Below are 20,800 nucleotides of genomic sequence, written 5' to 3'. Positions count from 1 at the left end.
ACAAATTCTGCTTTTGGTTCTATAAATAAAAAAGTTTTACAAACAAATAACTTGGAAAATTTATAAAATATTAAAATTTATATTGTATTCCAAACAATATGATCAAAAACCTACAAAAATATTTAGATCAAAACTACTTTCTCAAATTTTCTTTCTCTGCCGTAATTTTAGCTGCTTCGGCCAACACTTGTGGTCTACGTCGCCTGAGACTGCAGTCGTGTGTGTGTGTGTGTGTCTCTTCTATTGTTGATGAAGGCCTTAATGGCCGAAAGCTTTGTTTGCGACAGTCCTTTTGTTGTGCCTATCTGCGACCCAGTATCTCCGCTATATGATGAGTAGCAACTTTCCTTTTCATAATATTGTTACATTCCATCCTGGATTTTCCATTGTTTGATTCTTCCTCCCATACATCAGCTCAGCCCCTCCCCCGGATTTGGAGGGGGGGGGGGGGGGGTGGCAAATCGGGGTATCTGTCCGGGCGGCATTTTCAGGGGGCGACAGATTCATATTCTTGAAGAAAAACACCTTATGCACATTGATCTGTTGATTATTCATATGATTTTGAAACTCATCCCTGTTGGCTTTTGAACACATCCTAAGTTGATTTCTGAACGAATTATAAGTTGTTCCATAAAAACACGGGAGAACTGCCGGATATCAGTAACTTCCTGCCACGATATTTCGGCGCAGAATCTTCTGGCCATCTTCAGGTGAGTGCCACTGTAGTAGTGGAATTATAAGTTGATTTTTCAATGTGTGCATAGTTTACGTGATGCCCCTGCCAGGGGAATCCCCATCAAATCTAGAAATAAAGTTTCCTGCAGAAAAAAGGGGACTAGGCTATACTGGCAGAGACAAATAAACCTGAATGGCTTTTGCCCCGTTTCGGAAATGTCGTAGATCCAGGGTTGACAATGACATAGTGGCATCAACTAAATCTTATAAAAAACTGGCTTATGCTGTTGATTGCTTTGTGGGCCATTTTTATTGTGTCAGGTTCTAGGTGTTGCATAGATACATTTATCGGAAAAAACTTCCATTTGTTTGTGAAAAGTTTATTGTTTTTGTATGTTAGCATGGCTGCTCAAAGCATTTTACCCCATTCTCGAAATATTTATCATTGTGTTGCACCAAGACCATAACGCATTCACTTGTAATTTAGTGTCATGCATAACCCATGGATAAATTGAATATGTACTCTCTGGTATCAACTTATACTCTGTTTAGCCATGACTGAAAAACACTGCACTCTGAAAATTTTATGAACTTGTTCAACTCCGAGGCCAATTCACACTATCCATCTCTGTCACTGTCCTTCAACTTCAGAAAAAAGTAGATGGCACTAGGCTGGGCAAGCACTTTCAAAAAACCCCGGAATTTTTTAGAATTCCGGAAATTTTTCATTGTTTTATTTTCAGTTCAATTTTTGTAATTTTGACTCATAAGAACCAATATTCTAACAAAGGATATTATTGCATCCCAGTACCGCAGAGTAATACTGCAGTAATAAAAGACGATCGAGAGAGAAAAAAAAAAAACGAAAATAAAACTGAAGTAGCAAAGGAAATGTCTCACATTCAACAAAAAAACACAATGCTCATACAAGCGTCCACCAACAGCAAAATGTGTCAAAGACTTTAGGAAGACTATGCAATGCTTCAGAACAACAAATTGCCTCTGATGAGCCGGCCGGAGTGGCTGAGCGGTTCTAGGCACTTCAGTCTGGAACCACGTGACCGCTATGGTCGCAGGTTCGAATCCTGCCTCAGGCATGGATGTGTGTGATGTCCTTAGGTTAGTTAAGTTTAAGTAGTTCTAAGTTATAGGGGACTGATGACCTCAGATGTTAAGTCCTATAGTGCTCAGAGCCATTTTTTGCCTCCGATGAGCGTGACATCACAACTGTTTACATTATATTCTTTTGAGCAGTTGAGAGTGAGCTCATGCGCATGTGTAGCTGAGTCATGTATGAGTAGTACCTTCTCCCACATTTGGCTACAGAAGTGTGGCTGTTAACTGTGTAAACTGTAGCAGCAAGCAGCCAGATACCACCTGGAAAAATTTTACTAGCGAGCCCAAGCTGCCAGCTTCAAGCATGCGCATCAGGCCTGGATCTAGGCGGCGGGAACAAACCTAAGTATCTGCCCTGGGTGTAAATTTCATGGGGGTGTGGGGCACCAAATTCATATTCTTCAGGAAAAAAAAACCTTTTTTCACAAAGTGCCTAGCATCCAACTCACATTGGTCTATCGATTATTCATATGATTTTGAAACGAATCTTTGTTGGTTTTTGAACACATTCTAAGTTGATTTCTGAATGAATAACAAGTTGATTTTTGAATGCGTGCATAGTGTATGTGATGCTCCTGTCAGAGGAATCCCCGTTGCATCTAGAAATAAAGTTTCCTGCAGACAAAAGGGGATGGGGCTATACGAACTGAGCGGAATAAAGCCGAATGGGTGAATGCCAGTCGCTATTTGTTTATGTGGTTGAATGGATTTATGAATGATTAGCATTGTTATAATTACTACTGAAATCCATAGATTCAGACTACCAGAGTGGAAATAAATGACTAACAGGAATAACAGGTAAGAAAGATTACTTGTTATCTTCTCGGTGTATCCGTGAAAATGAAATTTTGACAAAGTTTTTGGCCAGATTGCTACACTAGTAAGGGCCAGTTGTACAATCCCTGGACTGCAGGCGCCTAAGTTCTATTCTGGGAGCAGCATGGGAAACGTGTTGTACAAGCATGTAGCAACAGCTAACCGGAGAATAAACGCGGGATAACTAAACCAGTGATTGTGGCAGGGTTTGTGAAGTTAACCGGAGAATAAGTTTTGACACTGAAAGGAATAGTTACAGAATTAGTGATGACAAGATTGTTTGTTAGTGGGAACATCACACAAATTATGGAATGGAGAGAGAAAAAAATGCTAGGACTTAAGGACTGAAGAAATGTGCACTGTCTTGCTTGTCTCTTGTCATTGCTGGTTTTATGTATCCTATATTTAATTTTACGTCACGAAAGAGAGAGTTATTAGCTAATAGGCAGTAAAGAGTGCAAATTTTCTGAAGATTTCGTGTTCTCCTAGTTACAAATAATCCCATCCAGTATTAATTGCGAAGTTTCTTTTTAAGAAGGGCAGGATGTCAAACCGGCCAACTGGGAGCAGGAGAGGCACCACAGGGCATTTTAATTTCCACAGTCCTGAATATAGTTTGATAGCATCCATTACAAAATAAACATGTTTGAATTCAACAGAGCAAAATACTGTGTGAAGAGACATGGCACTGCACTTCGGCACACTTAAGAGCAAATAATAACATGGTTTACATTTCTTCGAAGACATAAGTTTTATGCATGAGACTCTTCAGAAAGATGTATGCTACAAAATGAACATTTTTTGAAAAGTCTATTTAATTTTTGGTGTCACACCTCAAACGCTGGAGGGAGAGGGGGAGGGGGGGGGGGGCACTGTCTAGTATTGCCCCGGTTTGGAAATATCGTAGATCTTGGACTGATATACAGAGCAGTCTTGAGTTGTAGTGGGAAGGTGGGTAGTCTCCACGTGACCCGTGTTTACATTTAGTAACTTCGCTGTTTCCTCTTCGTTTATTGCTCTCACTTCAAATGAAAACAAAACGGATTTCAGCAGCTGGGAGCCATCAAGTGAATTAAAACACATTCACATAATTACGGTAGGCTAAAATAAGTTATTAGTTTTATTTTATTTCCACCTTTCTGACAGTCAAGCATTGATCGCCTTGCGGAACAATGAAGTTATTTTTGTCAGTTTGCTAAAGAAATTTGGCTTTCCACTGAGGGCAGTCCATTTATTTGAAACAAAGTGTTTAATTTCATACTATTTGCTAGTTTCAACTGTTTGCTGCATTTCTAGTGCACGTTTTCATCTTCTAACACATATGGCACAATAGAGAACCAAACATGAGATAAAACAGTACTGGTACTCCAAGAAAATTTACATCCGAATCTGGACACACGAATGTGCACTTTAAGCCGAATTATGCGTTTTAGTATGGTTCACAAAATGCCGATGCTCCTGGAGTATCCTCTGATGTCCTGTTTGTTTTTTTGACATAATGTAAAATCTTTCAATGTTTGGTGGTTTGAAAAGCATTACTTTCAAAGTAAATTTCCTTTAAAGCAAGATGAATAATATGAGAGAATGTACAACGAATTTCTTCTTTGAGGATGACCATTAGAAGAATTTCGAGCCAAGGTGATCAGACATTTAAGTTGTTATAAAAATGTTTACTGGCACATTTGTGTGATGTATCTTGAAGCATAACATGCTCAAAAAAGTTCAACATTATATGTGAAAGCTTAGATCCTCTTTAAGCTTATTAATCTTCGAGGCCAGTGTTATATGTGAAAACTTTGCTTTTCTTGTAGCACCACGATGTATATTCATTTAAACCATTAACGTTTCCTATTTGTATGGTAGTGCTACTTAACAGTTATGTTGCTATTGGTTGACTACATCGTGTGTCCTATGCTCTGAATATCCACTGTCATCAGTTGGCAAGATCACGTGACATGAGCTGTGTCTGGCTTCCAATAGGGCATCACAATCCCGATTTCAATGCTTCAGAAGGTACCATGCTGTGTTTGGTGGAATTCGAATTTATACTTTTGTAATACGAAAATATGTAGTGTACATGTTGCTGCACATGACATATCTTCCAAAAGGTGTTTTTCTCCCCCTAAGTTTCGCTTTGTAAAGTGCCGACAAATTCTACGCCAGTGCATAAAACCATAACGCTTCAATGGATTGATAAGTTTTACAGTTCTGAGAAAAAGTATAATGTCACTTATTATGGAAAAAGTGTATTTTTACCTGGGAGAAAGTGCATTTTTAATCAGGAAATCTGGGAAAAAACCAGGACCTTTTTTTACTTGCCCGCGTACACATCCTGTGTTAGTACACATGCTACAATGACACTAAATCTGTGTTTGTTTGGTCCTGCTTAAGTGCTTCTCATCTCATTTCTAGTTAGATTCCCATACATGGTGGTGGATGAACATCTGATATGTTTACCTTACTATTAACAATGAAGTGTAATCGGGAAATAGCTGAAAGTGGAAACTGCAAAAGCACCCCACTCTGATTCCCACAGCTATGCGCATGCGCGAATCTGGCAGCTTGGCAGTGGTATAAAAACTGTAACGGATAGATTCTCGCTGGGAGTGGCTGCTAGCTCTCATTTCTTGTACACTGGACAGCCGTACTCTAAGTGGCCAGAAGTGGGAGAAGGCACTGCTTATACGTGATTTCAGCTCTGCAGATGGGCAACATTCTGGCACTGCTTATATGCAACTTCAGCTCTGCGCATTCATGACATTCTGTGTGGCGGCATGTATGGTTTAAAAAAATTACTGTTGGAGGAATAATTCAGAACTGAAGAAACCTGCCTTCCCGCAGAATTTGTATATTTTTGAGGTTATGCTCACATCTTTCTTGGCTGACCATCAGCATGATAAAAAATCTCTACCAAGACTACATGAAATTGTGTTTACAATTAACACTGCCAATGTAAAGTCAGCCACAGGATCTATCTATCATTATTACTAACAAAACATCAATACCAACTCGTACAAAGTATTGAGTTTGAATTATTAAAATCCTCGGAAGCATATGTTTCCTGGGAGAGATTTTCCTACTCAGAATCAAACAAAAGAAAACTTACCTGTGATGAACAGATCTCATAGGGGGGAGCTGTCCAAGTGTGGGTCATTTATCAAAATGTGAGAAATTAGTGTAGCTAAATAAAGCATTTCATTCAAGCTGCGATTTCGCACAAAAGGATGCCCCTATAACATTGCATCTCTGGAACAGAGAGCCACGTCGGGAAAGAAATTACATCAAGTTGTATGGAAGAAGACATTGAGATAAAGACAGAAATACTCAGATAATGTAGAAATACGTAGCCTATTATTTGAATGCTTCTGAAAACGGCCATAAACTAATTCAAAAAATGTTTGTGTGTGCAAAAATGAATTGATGAATATTATTTTAAAAATCCATGCTTCCCACGCAAATTCAAGCTCTCTACCAGGTTTTTCCTATTTTTTTCTTTTTTTCCAAATTCAAGGCTTTTTCTTGGTTTTCAAGGCTTCAAGGTTTGATGGCTACTCTGCATCCATTGTCACATGTTGCACTCCATACCATACACATACTGACTAAATTGTTTGCTGTCAGAAAGGTATCTGCAATAAAAGGGTAGGGAGGGGCAGATGGCAAAAAAAGTATTGTCGTGATGAGTGGCTGATGCGAATATTCTGAGAAGCTGACAGAAATAATGGACAGTGAAAATAAGCCAAGTACAATGATCTGAGTTGTAACCACAAAGTGGAATGACCACCATCATATCCACGTGATCACAACAGGGTTACACCTTTGCCCAATGTTGGCTTTACACTACAGCACCACAACAGATGTGAACTTTTCTGTGCCAATAACCCACTGTTAGCTTCTCCCATGTGAACTGTCAGTACACACATATCACTTTGTTGCTTTCCGTTGTCGAGAAACCATAAAAAAAATCAGATTGGAATGTAAATGTGAATATTGCCAATATTTTTCTGAATGGAAAAAATTAGTGATTTATGGTGAGTCCTATTTCAGTCTGTTCTACAGTAACAGCCATATACATTGAAGAGCCAAAGAAACTGGTACACCTGCCTAATATCATCTAAGGTCCCCACGAGCACACAGAAGTGCCGCAACACGATGTGACATGGAGTCAGCTAATGTCTGAAGTAGTACTAGAAAAAATTTACACCATGAATCCTGCAGGGCTGTCCATTAATCTGTAAGAGTATGAGGGGGTGGAGATCTCTTTTTGAACAACATGTTGCCAAACTTGCCAGATGTGCTCAATAATGATCATATCTGGGAAGTTTGGTGGCCAGCAGAAGCTTTTAAACTCAGAAGAGTGTTTCTGGAGCCACTCTCTAGCAATTCTCGATGTATGGGATGACGCATTGCCCTGCTGGAATTGCGCAAGTTGGTCAGAATGCACAATGGACATGGATGGATGCAGGTGATCAGATGGAATGCTTACGTATGTGCCACCTGTCAGAGTCGTATCTACACATGTCAGGGGACCCTTATCCTTCCAACTTCTCATGCCCACACCATTACAGAGCCTCCACCAGCTTAAACAGTCCCCTGCTGATGTGCAGAATCCACGGATTCATAAGGTTGTCTCCATAGCCGTACACATCCATCTGCTCAATACAATTTGAAACGAGATTTGTCTGACTAGGCAACATGTTTCCAGTCATCAATAGTCCAATGTCGGTGTTGATGTGCGCAGGTGAAGGTCAAGCTTTGTGTTGTGCAGTCATCAAAGGTGCACGAGCAGGCCTTCAGCTCCAAAAGCCCATATTGATGATGTTTTGTTGAATGGTTTGTATGCTGACAGTTGTTGATGGCCCAGCATTGAAATCTGCTTTTGCAGAAGGGTTGCACTTCTGTCACATTGAACAATTCTCTTCAGTCATTGTTGGTTTTGTTGCAGGATCTTTTTCCAGTCACAGCTATGTCAAAGATTTGATGTTTTACTGGATTCCTGATATTCACAGTACACTCGTGAAATGGTCGTACAGGAAACTCCCCACTTCATTGCTACCTCAGAGATTCCGTGTCCAATCTCTCATGCACCAACTATAACATCACATTCAAATTCACTTAAATCTTGATAACTTGCCATTGTAACAGCTGCAACAAATCTAACAAATGCACCAGACACTTGTTGTCTTATATAGCAGCACTGTATTCTGCCTGTTTATGTATCTATGTATTTGAATATGCATGCCTATACCAGTTTCTTTGGTGCATCAGTGCACATGCTACCTTGAAATCCAGATGGCAGCCTGTGTGAAAGTTCATCATGTATCTCCTAAAAAACAAAAGAGTGCACAATAAAATATGAAAGTGGAGATATTGAAGCTATGTGAATGTGAATGTGTGTCTGGTTAGCAACTTAGGATCAGGATGCTAAAAGTGTATATTACTAAACTGACATTAGAAAAATGGAAGATGGTGTTGAATTGAGCTTCAATGAAATCCACTTATGAAAACTTGACTTCTTCAGATAAATGGGCAAAAGTTGTGTGCTAAAACATTCCACAGAAAGTGTAAAACCAAAAATGGTGTGAAAGCAGCATAAATTTAGTACACATCAACTGCTATGAACTCAATAAGTAAACAAAATACTCCTGAACTGTTAAGACAGAGTGAGAACAGTAACTCCTTCAAAATAAATAGTGGTAATTGCAGGAAAGTTTTAACTGTTTTTATATCATGAAATAAGAGTTTATTACTATTGGACAGTCATAGATGAAACTGTGCCTGTTTATTAATTCTAACATTTCTGCTAAGATATTTTGCATTATCCGTCAAACAAGTGCACAATGGAAATATGTTGTTAGAAACACTGAAGAAAATTAATTTCACTCTTTGATCATTCTGGATGGAACAAATAAAATGGAAGCAGATTACAAAGAATTCCAGTGCACTGTGAATGAAAACAGTGATCACAGCTTGAAAAAATATGTAAATATGCCTTATGTGGCACAAATAACTGGAGGCAACACTGAAATCAATATCCCCAAGGAAAAAAGGGGTGCCTGGGCAAGAAGCATCAAAGAAGACAAAAGAGGAAAGCAGCAGGTCACAGAGAACAACCAGGCAGAGAACAGCTTCGAAACAACACATGGAGGATATTTTATGGTCCTAACCATTGCAGAAGAATACAGAAAGATGAAGTCAGGACTCAGGATTTGAAGATCAAGGCAAAGATGAAAAGAAGGCAATAATTTTTACTTCAAATAATTAATAAGGCAAAATATCTGCTTCATGTAGAACTGAATAATTCTCTAATTCTATTATGAAAAAGATAAGTCGCTATTAACTGATAGGCACAATGAAAAGAGTGATACACATGTAAGCTTTCAGCCAAAAAATCCTTTCTCCAAAATAACAAAAAACACACATTTTCACACATGCACAACTCATAACACACATGGCATCTATAGCCTGACTTGCATGATTAGGTCTTGCAGGGAAATAGAGGGAGGCAGCGAAATGTGAGGAAATAAGGTTTAAAAATCTCAAACATATAGAAAATCTCAACCATATAGAAAATCTCAAAAGTTTTGAAAATCATTTTTAGTATTGCTTATAGAAACTAACAAAGTAAAATTGTAATTGCATAGGTCTCCATCTGACAGTTTGACCATGCTCTCTGATAATCTGGAAAACCTCTTGAACTGTCTAAACAATCATTCAGAGTAACAGTTGTGCTTTTTGATTTCAAAGTTAATTTCAGGGATAACTGTACAGAAAGGCAGCAACTGGTTAATCTCCTCAGATCATACAATACTGATATATGTGTAGAAGGTGCCACCATGTATGGCAGCAAAAGTGAATCTACTGTTTACCAATATTCATAAATAAAACAAAATGTGACTGTACAGCTGAATTTAAGGATACAGGTTAATCTGGTCATCATCAATCTAAATGTGTGATCTGAGGTTTTCCTGGCATACGGAAATCTTGAAAATTTCTCGGGTATTCAGCCGGGTAGCGTAGTCCAAAAGGCGCGATATTTCGGCAAGCCGACTTCTTGCAATCTTCAGGTGTTCTTGGTGTATGATTGATCTCTGATAATCTCCACCCCTCTCCCATAGCCTCCAACTGGGCGCTTCTGAGCGGTCTGCGGCCGGTGGTGGGGGAAGGGCAGCACTGGGTGGTGGGGGAAGTGCGGAGCCCCGCGACAGATCATTGACTGAATTGTGTTGTTGCTGGAAGGAGGGTTGGACCACTATTATCACTGGTACGATTCTTTGTTGAGTGCATTGACTTTTTGTTAAGTACTGTGTTGAGTGAAATACTACTGTGTGACTTACTTTGAGTAACTCCTGCAAGACATTATTGTTTCCTGTAATGTATCGTGCAAATATGAATAGTGTTCTCATCACATGCAATCATTTTGTTTTGATGATCTGTTAGGCCTATTTTCATTCTTGCGAGTGTTTCTAAAAACTGTGCTTTAATAGTATTATGATGTAGCTGATAAATTCTGACACTGGGCTCTTGTTCATCTGTGAGTGACAATCTGTTTTATGTGCTATTTTTTCTGTGAAATTAAGAAATTGATCATTGTCCAAACAAAAGGACCTTGAGTATAATAAATATGTGAAAACATAAAACCACAATTGTGGCTTTTTGTCCATTTTTGAGGAAACACTGTCCAGTGCTTAGTAAGATCAGTTTCACAACTGCAGATTGATATGCTACCAAAAAGGCAATGAAGAGACTACAAAAAATTCGATGGTTGTCTTACACAATCTTTACACAATCTTGTTTTAGGTTTTTCATACTGACCTACCACAACAATTTTCAACTGCATATACTGTGTTATTTGCAAATGGTACTTGACTCTTTATGAAGTAAAAAAAATGGTTAAGAGTTACAGCAGAAAATTTACGAAACAGTAGAAGTTACAAAAAGTTGGTTTAAATTTAACTGTCTAATTGTTCATAATAAGAAAATCATTTGGATGAACTTCAGTCACAAAAGGAAAATAATAGCACCAATGTACAGGTTGCATTAGGGAAGAGCCAAATTCAACAAAAGAATCATGACTTTTAGGAGAAAAACATAGAAATGCTTAACAAAATGTAAAGCAGGTCTTACATAATAGGACTGCACAAATATTGTTGCAGCCTACATGCATAATCTACATGAGTAGTATGGTATACTATTCTGAGGGGAAATACCACTTTTGACAAACAGTCATTTAAACTTCAGGAAAAGGCTGTCAGATTAATAAATGGCATTGCAAAGAATAATGTAGAGGTATTTTTAAAGAATTAACAATCATAACCCTGCCATTTACATTTATATTTGAAAGTACTGCTATCTGTTTCATTAAAACTCATGAAAAGTTTTCAGCTTTGAACCAGTGTTTTCCATAATTATGAAATAAAGAATAGGGATGACTTTCATAGAGATGTACAAACAAAATCAATATATCAGGGCAGTGTACTATATAAACCAAAAATTCTCTTCAATTCATTGCCAGATAAGATCAAAAGAATACCAGATTTAATAAATTTAAAATAGATCTAAAAGAACTACTACTAATCCACAGCTTCTACTGCATTAAGGAATATTTTGAATATTGCTCAAATTTGTAGGTACTGACCCATAGTCTCTCTGCATCAAAATTTATGATTGTCAAAGTGTTTCTCAATAAAACTTAGCTCTTCTTACTATTGTACTCCTGTTAATTAATGTGTGTTATTATCTCTCTACACAGAACTTTATGATTATCAAAGTATTACTCAATAGAACTTTGCTCTTTTTACTCCTGTTAATTAATGTGTGTTATTAGGTACATTTTATGCCGTATATATGGATACCTTGGATTTTCCATTGTTTCATATGAAATTCTTTTTTATAATACTAATTTAACTACAATATTTCTTATTATAGTAAAATAAATCAAGATGTGTCATTAAGTTTTCAGCCATGTGTCTTTTGTGTCTATATGTATGTTCATAAAATTCTGTTTTCTAATACTTAATGAACTAGAATATTTTAAATCAAATCAACTGTGGTTTTCTTGATGAAACATTGCAAATTAAATAAATAAACACTATTTTTGCCTTGTTTCACAATTTTATTATTAATGTTATGGTACAACCTACTTTTTGGGCTATAAGCCCATTTTCAAGTAATGTACTTGAAAATGGGCTTGTAACCCAAAAATGGAGAGGACAACTTATGATAAGCTTCAGAAGACTTTTGGAGAGGAGGTTATGTCAAGAACTCAAGTTTTTTGTTGACATAAAATGTTTACTGAAGGCAGAACGAATGTTGAAGATGAAGACAGCAGTGGACGACCATCAACCTCTCGGACAGGTGTCAACTTGGCCAGGGTACATGAACTCGTATGATCTGAACAAAGATTATCTGTGAAAATGATTGCAACAGAACTGAACATCAATCGAGAAATGGTCCATCTAATAATAACTGAAGATCTTGGTGTGAGAAAGATTTGTGCAAAAATTGTCCCCAAACATCTCACACCACAACAGCAAGAAACGGAAAAATGTGGCAGCTGATCTGTTAGAGCAAATGGAAATCAATCCAGAATTGTTGAGCCGTGTTATCACTTGTGATGAAAGTTGGCTTTTTCACTATGATCTGGAGACAAAATACCAAAGGTTGCAATGGTGCTCAAAGGGATCACTCAGACCACAAAAAGCTCAATTGTCAAAGTCAAAAGTGAAATGTGTGCTTGTGTGCTTCTTTGATTCCAAGGGAATTGTTCACAAAAAGTGGGTGCCTCCTGGACAAACAGTTAACCAATATTAATACAAAGAAATTTTAGAAATACTTCGTAAAAGAGTTCTTCGTGTCCATGCTAACATTGCTGATTGTTGGATTCTGCATCATGATGAAGGGCCATCCGATACTGCTCTGTCAGTACAGCAATTTTTAATCTCAAAAAAAATTTCAGTACTACCACAGCCACCTTATTCACCAGATAACACTCCGTGCGACTTTTTTCTAAGAGTCAAAACAGCGGTCAAGGGACACCATTTTCAAACAACACAAGACGTCCAAAAAGCTGTGATGAGGGTCTTGGAGGATATTACAGAAGATGAGTTCCAGAAATTTTATCATCAATGGCAGAAGCGCTGGAAAAAATGTGTGCAATCAGAAGGGAACTACTTTGAAGGAGACAACACTAAACTTGACTAGAATGGTAAGCAACATTTTTTGCCACATCAATCTCATTACTTTATTGTCACATCTCATATATCATGTACATGATAAATGGATGCTAAATGAATTAATAAGTAAACCATGACAACAGCAATCCAGTAATCTACATTGTTGAAAGACAAGTGAAGCAGCACCATATGTGAAATACAATTATGCAGTCTAGACTCCTACATATTTATGGCGATCACAACAGTAGATGCTACATTAGGAAGGCCTTCAGAGCCCAAAACGCTGTTCCTCAATCAGGAAACTCAACGTGCCACATATCAACAGATTAGAACCTTTGGTCACTTGTTTGTTACAACTGTTCAGCAACCACTGTTGATGCTTTGTGGCCTCATAAAATTCTTTGGAGGAACATGACACTGAAATAAATTATTCTTAGATTCCTTGCTATGTTTGGAGTCTCTGATTGCAACATGTTGGGGGCTTCACACTGGAATGAATTCTTATTGTGACAGATTATTTATGGTTATGTGTGTCTAATCATATATATACTGCTCTATACATAACCCAAGCTATAAATTTAATTTTTATAATGGAAAATCCAGAATGTAATGTAACTATGTTATGAAAAGGATAGTTGCTACTCCCCATATAGCGGAGATGCTCAGTCACAGATAGGCACAACTAAAAGACAGTCAGAAAACGAGCTTTCAGCCAACAAGGTATTCATCAGAAATAGAAAACACACACACACACACAACAACAACAACAGTCTCTGACTGCTGAGGCCACACTGCGAGCAGCTGCACATGATGGAAGAAGAGCGATTGGTTTGTAGGGGTAAGGAGGAGGCTGGGGCGAGGATCAGGAGGGATAGAAGGGTAGGAGTAGTGGCCAGTAAAATCATACAAGGATGAGGTGGAGAGAGGGTAGGGAAACTACATGCAGTTGAGAGGTTAGACAGAGGCTGAGGGCACCTCAGCAGCCAGAGACTGTGGTCACGTGTGTGTGTTTGCATGAGTGTGTGTGTGTGTGTGTGTGTGTGTGTGTATGTGTGTGTGGATGTTCTATCTCTGATGAAGACCTTGTTGGCTGAAAGCTCATTTTCTGACAAATTTAATTTTTGTCACATGCATAATTCTTAGATTTGCCATTTTCACATTATTTTAGTATAGGTTACTACTTACAAATGTCTTTACTTGTCAGCGAAGATAGATCATGGAAGCAAGCCCCTGAAACAGAACTCAGTGGGATAGTTGGTAAGCAAAGTGAACTGCATGTGTTATTGGATATGCAACATATCTGAAAATAGAAGAGTTTAAGAGCTAATATCCCATATATCAATTGTTATGCACCACACCATACATACTGATATCTGCAAGTTCTTAGAGTAGTGTAATTAGCAGCCAGTCTTTCCTGAGTATTGTGAATGAGCAGTTGGTGATTGATCACATTTTAATGCAGGTTCAGGTACATGTTTCAGACAAAAATATGGCACCATTTCAGGTAGCAAGTGTGAGGACTAAAAAAAGTACTCCATGAGGTAAGGAGTACTCACAAAACAGTTTTGCAATCTATAAATATTCTAGTACTGTCGTTCAATACAGACTACTGAGGAGATGTATGGGGCATGTTTTTTCAGTATTATTTTGAAATAAAAATAAAAAAAACAGAATTTTCTTAGTAATTTTATGTTTACATGATATCCTGTACTTTACTTTCATACATAAATCTCAACAATACTCAGCATATTTATGTTTATATTTGAGTATTGGAAATGTCTCCTCTGATGGAGAATATTTTAAAATACTTGCTCTGATTCATTTTCTTAGTGATACAAGTGTGAAAGTAACAGAAATTCATCATCATATCAGTGAAATGTATGGAGAAAGCATTATGAGCAGTAGGATGGTATGGAAATGAGTGAGAGCTTTTAAAGATGGCCAGACAATGTGGATAATGTAGAATGAAGTGGGTGACCTTCAGTCATTACTGACAACTTTTTGCAGAAAGTTGATGAAAAAGTGAAAGAGAACAGATGGTTCATGATTTTGACAATATGTGATGAGTTGCCTCAAGTGTGAAGAATTGTGCTTTATACAGTTGTTGCCTAATCAGGTGGCAGATTTCTATGAGGATGGTATTCTAAAGCTTGTTGTACAATATGATAAGTGCCTTAATACTGGTGGGAATTATGTAGAATAAAAACTTTATTTCAAAACGGTACTTACTAAAAACATTCCTCATAATTATAATCTGTCTTCTCAAAGAATGGAAATAATTTCTGGTTATCTGATATTTTCAGCAGGAGAGGGATCCCTGAATTTGAATAATGTAATTTTTTTACTACAGTTGTTTATTAGCAAAAGTTGCAATACAACAACTAATTTTGGTAAGTTAAATTGTCATCTTCATATCATGCACGTATGTTGAACATTGTGCCACTCTATATAGTACACGGTCATTTAGTCATTGACATCCTTGGGAACAACTTCTTCAGTGAGTTTCTACCAAAGATGTCCATGAACTAAATGACTGTGTACCACATAAGAGTGGCACAATGGTCTATATATGTAGGTAATCTGAAGATGATGATTTAATTTGATAAAACTAACTGTCTATATAAATCATACTGATTGCGATCTGGAGAAGGAAACTTCTCTAGTAAGAAGATTACACTATTCAAAATAATTTCTATTTAAAAACAATAGTTGCGTCACATTGACAAGCAGCACAGGAAATCTCTTTATATAAAAGGCAATATCCCAACTGACTGACTCACTGACTGTTTCATCATTGCCCACACCAAACCAGTTATGTTAGAAACTTGAAATTTGCAGAAGGTGTTGATCTTACACTATAGATGTCATTGAAGAAGGTATTTTTTTGATCCCAACCCCCCCCCAAAAAAAAAAAGTTGAAAGACGGGATGAAAAGTTTTTGAAAATATATGACTTTTAAGACAATTTTGAAGCTGGACCTACAAACATTGGTATTTGGTTTCTTGATCAAAAATAAATACATGTTTCAGAATTTTTGGAAATTTAACTTCAGTGGGAGGGAAATACTGGATGAAAGCATTTTTTTTTTTTTTTTAAGTCATTATTAAAGAACTACGAAAATATTTTTAAAGCTACATCTATGACAATTTGTTATATCCTAGCCAGTAATGCCACCCGAGCCCGCTGCCAAAAGGTTGGCAGCATCAAAGTCCGGACGCCGTCCGCATAAGCAGCGCCAGCGAGACAGGAAATTGCCGCAAGTCTGCGCGCGCCACCGCTGGCTTCTGGTTTCTTAAGCGTTGGAGTCGCGAGCGCTTGGACAGTTCTGTATTCGCTGCTCAGTTGTATACTCGCCACCGAATTGTGTACTTGCTAGTCAGTTGTGTGTTCATCGCAGCAGAGTTGTTGTTTGTCGTCAGCCGACGTTGACCTAGCCGCTCCGACTCGAACTAGACAGATTTCTGTAGACACGGAGTTCACTACTGTGTTTCTGTATCTTCGTTAATAAAGATAAGTACCGACTTTTATTTAATCAGAGTGTTTGGGTTTTCATCTTTCTGTTCACTGTTCCAGCGGACCAGTCAGCCCGCTATTAAAAGTGTGGCGGTGACTTCGTAAGCCGTTTCTACAGCGAATTGTTTGTCGCTATGAACGCCGCCACAAAACTGGCGACGAGGGCTTCCGAACTCGTGTGCAGGGCTGGTTCAACTTGTTTCTGGTTATACTAACTATAGCGATAAAATTTTGGGGGCTGGTTTAATTTGTATTCACTATGTCTGCCGAATTACAACAGTTGATCTTGTTACAGAGTCAGCGAATACAAAGTCTGGTGGAAGCAATCGCCAAACAAGCGGCTAATCCTCCAACACAAAAGGAACAAGCACAGGCAGCACCACCTTTCCGTGCTTTTGATGCATCAAGAGAAGAATGGGGAGAATATTTCGCGCAGTTGCAGGCGCACATGACAGTCTACAAAATTACGGGTACTGAGCGGTAGCTTTATTTAATTTCCACTGCAGGCGTGGAAGTCTATCGACTACTTTGTAAGTTGTTCCCGGAATCCAAGCCAGAAGCTTTAGACTATGACGTTGTTGTTAACAAGCTTGCTGAGTATTTCGAGTCGCGAGTTCATGTGGCAGCAGCCAGATTCAAGTTCTTCAGATTAAAGAAACTGCCACATCAATCTAATAAACAGTGGTTAACAGATTTACGGGGCCTCACCCGTCAGTGCCAATTTAATTGTGTGTGTGGAGCTTCCTACAGTGATGTCATGTTACGAGACGCTATTACTCAAAACATTGCAGATTCTCGTATTCGTGCTGCTATCTTAAAGTTGCCTGACCCGTCATTAGAGACTGTGATGAACATCATTGAAGCCCAAGATACTTTTGACTATGCTGAGTGTGAGTTAGATCAGCCATGTATTTCTCAAATTGCCTGTGCTAAGCAAGTTATGTCACGCCCGCGGCCCCACCGGCAGAGTCAGACTGTAAACACTAGCCGGCGGCGTCATGTTAAACACATTCGTCAGCCGCGTGTGCAAAATGATAGAGTTAAGTCTTGCCCTAAGTGTGTTCTTGCTCATCCTCGTGAACGTTGCCCATTAAGAAACGCGGTTTGTCACTTTTGTCAAAGGAAAGGTCACATCCAGACTGTTTGTTTCCGTAAACGCAAGAACAATTCTAGTGCTGCCCAGCCCATGGATATTCATGTTCTTCAAAGCCAGCCCTCCCAGAAGGTCGCGTTTAAAGACTCTTCCACGGTTCGTGTGGGTAATAAACTTGTTCGCAATAAGCCACCCACCCAGCCCTCTGCTATGCGACCCAAGCGTAATTCAAACACTGTAAAATGTAATGTACAGACTGCAAGTGAAGCGGGAGTTGTTGTTCCACCCGCCCAACCCACGAGTTGTCGTAAGCAGCGAACACGCGCTACAAGCGCTGATTTTGTGTCTTCCACCTCCACTGCACCAATCCAGAGACAGTGTAATAAACTATTTGTGAAGCTACGCATCCAGGATAAGACCTTCAATTTTCAATTAGACACTGGTGCATCTGTGACTCTCATAAATAGTGCTATGTATGCGGCTATCGGCCGCCCTAAACTTTCAGCGGCAAAACATTCTGTGGCTACTTATAGTGGAGAACAAATTCCTGTGTTAGGTGTATGTAGCATGCCAGCCACATTCCGTGGCAATACAAAAACAGTTTCATTCACAGTGCTCCGCGATACAGACAGTGTAAACATTTTCGGATTAGACTGTTTTGACTTGTTTCGCCTGTCTATCCAAGACAATGTGTTGCAAATTAATTCTGTTGTTGTTCCTCAAGACAGCATAACCGATTTGTGTAAACAATACAGTGACATATTTAAAGACGAACTAGGTTGTGCTGCGAACTTTGCCGCTCATATTACGTTAAAAGATAATGCTCAGCCTCGATTTTTTCGTGCTCGTCCAGTGCCTCACGCCCTCCGGGCACCTGTAGCAGATGAACTTCGTCGTTGGCAAAACAACGGTGTTATTCAACCCGTTTCAGCGAGCCAGTGGGCTTCTCCCTTAGTTATTATAAAGAAACCGTCTGGCAAGTTACGTTTGTGTGCTGATTTTAAGTCGACAGTTAATCCTCAGACTGTCATTGATTCTTTTCCTTTGCCTAGACCGGACGAGCTGATGGATAAGTTAGGGGAAGCTCGTTTCTTTTCCAAAATTGATCTCTGTGAAGCATATTTGCAATTGCCCCTCGACGAGCAATCACAACAGTATTTTGTCATAAACACGTCGTTGGGGTTGTTCCGTTTTCTGCGTTTGCCTTTTGGTTGTGCGTCAGCTCCAGCTGTTTTTCAGCGTTTTTTGTCACAACTTCTGGCTAATGTGCCATCGTGTTGCAACTATTTAGACGATATTGTTGTGTCCGGTCGGACGCCTGCTGAACATTTCCGTAATTTGGAGTGTTTGTTTACAGTGTTGTCTCAGGCAGGCCTACGTTGCAACATCGATAAATGTTCATTTTTCCTTACGGAGATGGAGTATCTGGGACATGTTATTAATGCTCAAGGCATTCATCCCTCCCAGTCACATTTAGCAGCTATTCGTGATTTGCCCGCCCCTCGCAATCTGCAGGAATTGCAAGCAGTTCTTGGCAAATTGACATATTATATTAGGTTTATACCTAATGCATCACAGATTGCTGCACTGTTGCATCGTCTCCGCCGTAAGAATGTTCCGTTTGTGTGGTCAGCTGATTGCCAATCAGCCTTTCAGCAGCTTAAAGAGGCTTTATTGAATGATCGTTGTCTGGTCCATTACGACCCTAACAAGCCTCTGGTGTTAGCTTGGGATGCCTCTTCTTTCGGCCTCAGTGCTGTGTTGTCTCACCGAGTCGGTAACACCGAACGTCCTATTGCGTTCGCATCTAAATTGCTAAACAAAGCTCAGTGTAATTATAGCCAATTGGACAAGGAAGCGTTGGCTATTGTGTTCGGTGTCACAAAATGCCATCACTACCTCTACGGTAGACCATTCTATTTAGTAACAGATCACAAGCCCCTGACGTCACTGTTTCATCCGTCTAAACCAGTTCCTCAGCGGACAGCTCAGAGACTACAACGTTGGGCTCTTTTGTTATCACAATACCAGTATGAGATACTGTATCGCCCTACAGCTCAGCATGCAAACGCTGACGCGCTTTCTAGATTGCCGATTGCTGCGGATGATGTCTTCGATTCCTCTGACGACTCTTGCCATCAGATTGACGCCGATGAGCATCAATCCCTACGGGATTTTCCGATTGATTATCGTCAGGTGGCACGTGAGACAGCTACGGATCCTCATCTGAGTTTACTATTACGTTTTGTTCAACGTGGTTGGCCGTCCAAGGCAAAGTACATATCGGATCCTGTGGTTCGTCGCTATTATCCGCAACGTCATCTGTTGTCTGTTTCGCACGGAGTTTTGCTGTTACGCACCGAGAATGACCAGCTTCGTGTAGTGGTTCCCCAAGTGCTCCAATCCAAGGTCCTCGACTTGTTGCATCAAGGTCATTGGGGAGTGGTCCACACCAAGCAGCTTGCCCGCCGTCATTGTACATGGATCGGCATTGATAAGCAGATTACACAGATGTCTACAGATTGTTCGCCGTGTGCCGAACACCAAGCTGCTCCGCCTCAACGCTATTTTGAGTGGGCACGCCGTGCCGGTCCCTGGCAGTGAGTACATATTGATTTCGCTGGTCCATATTGGCATTCTCGTTGGCTCATCGTGATAGATGCATTTAGTAATTTTCCGTTTGTTGTGCCCATGCAGTCTACAACGTCTGCACAAACTATACAGGTGTTGACTTCAATTTTTTTGTATTGAGGGTCTTCCAGAAGTTTTAGTGTCTGACAATGGTCCACAATTTACCTCTGCTGAATTTGAAAGTTTTTGTTCTGCCAATGGCATTCGCCATGTTCTTACTCCGCCGTTCCACCCTCAATCGACTGGTGCAGCGGAACGTTTTGTACGGACATTCAAGGATCATATGGACCGCCTTTGTGCTACGCACTCTCGTCAGCAGGCCCTCATCACGTTCCTGTCGTCGTACCGGACCACGCCACGCGACGGCCCTTCACCTGCGGAGCTTCTCCACGGTCGTCGTCATCGCACCCTACTACGGTTGTTGCACCCCCCGGATCGACCCGCCGCTTCTGAGCATCACACGCGTTTTCAGCACAATGACGCCGTTTTTTTCAGAGTTTATCACGGTCGCCGTCGTTGGGAACGTGGTACCGTGATAAGTGTCCAGGGTCGCAGTTTTTATACTGTTCAAGGTGCTACTGGGGTGCACAGGAGGCATCAGAACCAGTTGCGCCGCGCTGGCCGCCCGGATTCTGCCGCTCGTTCTTTGTCCACAGATTTGGTCCGTGGCGGGTTCCAGCCGCGCCTTCCGACTTCGCTGCCGCCCCCAGGGCAGCAGCAGCAGCCGTCGCCGCTACCACGCCGACAGCCCGTCCCGTTGATGCCTCCCGCGCAGCTTCATCCG

Source organism: Schistocerca serialis, chromosome 1 (assembly GCF_023864345.2).
Source record: "Schistocerca serialis cubense isolate TAMUIC-IGC-003099 chromosome 1, iqSchSeri2.2, whole genome shotgun sequence".
Classification (NCBI taxonomy): domain Eukaryota; kingdom Metazoa; phylum Arthropoda; class Insecta; order Orthoptera; family Acrididae; genus Schistocerca; species Schistocerca serialis.
This window is presented reverse-complemented; position numbering follows the sequence as displayed.